The sequence below is a fragment of the Oncorhynchus mykiss genome, chromosome 13, assembly GCF_057628025.1.
Source record: "Oncorhynchus mykiss isolate SJ-2025 chromosome 13, ASM5762802v1, whole genome shotgun sequence".
Lineage (NCBI taxonomy): Eukaryota > Metazoa > Chordata > Actinopteri > Salmoniformes > Salmonidae > Oncorhynchus > Oncorhynchus mykiss.
In genome coordinates, this window is record NC_143034.1 from 28,803,278 (window position 1) to 28,805,655 (window position 2,378).

The window sequence follows — 2,378 nt, forward strand, 5'->3', positions numbered from 1 at the left end:
TGCTGGGCTACTTTGCAATTAGTGACATGCATAGTAGCCTAAATATTACAACATCCAAATTGTTCCAATTATTGACATTGATTGGGGGAAATTAATTCAATACAAGACTACATTTGTTGTTGCTGAATTTGATTGATTGATGGCTGTATAATAGGCTATGGATTGATTCCTTGCAAGAATCAGCATGGTAATAACATCCCTAATAGCTTAGGCAATAATAAACATTTAGTATTCAAGGCCTATTTTGAATTCACTGCACGTCTTAGGAAATGATAGGACAACTTCAACAAATTAGTCCATTATTTTCTCCGGTGCACAGAATAAAAATCTGACCACTTGTGCCAATGGCTGTGGGCAGTGCTTGGGCACCTGATCTGCTCAGTCTGTTCTTGGCATCTCACCGCCCAGCCTTCGCCAAACTTAAAAGCTGTGTCAATTTCAGTTCAATTTGGCTCGGGAAGAAACAATCTAACATTGTGCTATTAAAGTGACTAAGGAAATTAGGGGAGGAAAAATAAGAAATAAAGATTCGGAATCTATTCTATTCCAGACTGTGCCACATCATCAAAACTTCCTGGACGAGAGTCATCGCACAGGCCCTCACACTATGTGACTGCACTTGATGTGACTGCACTTAAAAACATAAATCTGGTGATTCAGCAATCCACGTGTCACTTATAAAATGTAATGTCATAGAATAGAACAGGATAGAATATAAAGTCCATCAATTCATTTGCAAAAGATAAATCATCAATGCATGGGCGTTTATAATTAGACCTCCCCTATCATAACCATTTGACTTCCACTTGTAGCCTGCTAGATTCAGAGGAGTGGCCTCCTAGACTGCACTCATTGTTCCCCAATTAAAGTGATAAGACATGATTTGGGAATTCTAGAGCCTTCCATCAGAGCAAGCAGCACTGTCCTGAGCTTGACAACCTACATTTCAGCAATGCCTATCTGCCCTTGTTGGATACCCCATTTCGGATTTCAGAATGCTATCAATTTCCTCCACTTGTCATATACAATACATACCACCTTGCAGACAAAGGATGGCAAAAGGTTTTCATCCATAAATCATGACTCATTCAATCCGTTGTAAAAAATATTTTATTTTTTAATTACATCTCTCAACCAGAAGGTGGTGCTACAGGCCACCAATGATGGTAAACCCACTGAAGCCCGGTTTAATACAAATGATCATCGTAGAATGGATGGACAGACATTAAATTCTTGATGAGTGCTAGCTAGTATGTAAACACATATATTTTTGTCAATGAGATGGTGCAGGGTAATGCATTATCATGATCACAGATAATGTTTAATTCAAAAGCTGCTTATACAGGTAATGTTGGGCCGGGCTGGCAACACAAGGGGCTGAAAATGCACATATGCACAACAATAAAATTGCTTGCTTATCAAGGGTCATTTTAAACAGAGTCCTGATTGTGAGATTTGCATTGCCATTGAGTCCCGATTGTGATATTTAAATGGATGTATACATAAACACAGACTATGCACAAATCATTTGGTATCAACATTTACAAGCAGGTTTAATTCTGTTTTACTATGAACAAACTCCCAACTACCTACAGTAAAAGCACAGGCACATGTGAACACACAGAAACACACAGACTATACACACTTAAATACACACATACACACACACACACGCACACACACATCTGTGCAGCCTCATTGTCTTTCCCACACCACTGCAGAACCTCCCCTGCTCTGCAGTCCTGGGTGGGGGTAGGCGGCCCACAGGAATGGATGAAAATTCTCAGAAGCCCGTTGCCATGGCACCGAAACAAGGATGTGCCTGCATCACCCAGAGCCTGGAGTTGTCTGCTCCATCACTGAGATATAAGAAGGGGTGGGAGGTGTCTCTCTCTCTCTCTCTCTCTCGCTCCCTCTCACACACACAAACACTCCCTCTCTCTCTCCTTCTCTCCCACACACCCTCCTTCCCTCATTCTTAGTGATGATGAATACTGAATCGTATGATAAGGGAGATTCCCATTTTATAGCCACACATGACGACACTCAATATGAATCTATCTCCACCTGTTCGCCAAATAGACACCGGTAATCTATTTGTCAACACAGCTGACAAACAGCTGAAAGCATCATCATATCTATAGCATCCCTGACTTCCCTGGCAGTGTGTGTCACTGTGTACATATTCCTGGAGGATCAAAGAGCAGCCTGGTCCCTCATCCACTCTCCTGGCTGACCCCGCTGGAACACCAGGGGTTAATCCATCGAGCGCACGATTTTGATGGATGCCCAAATACAGGCGGATTAACCCTCATCCCGCATCATCCTCTCTCCTCTTTGCGCTGCAGACACACACGCACACTAAAACACACACAGAC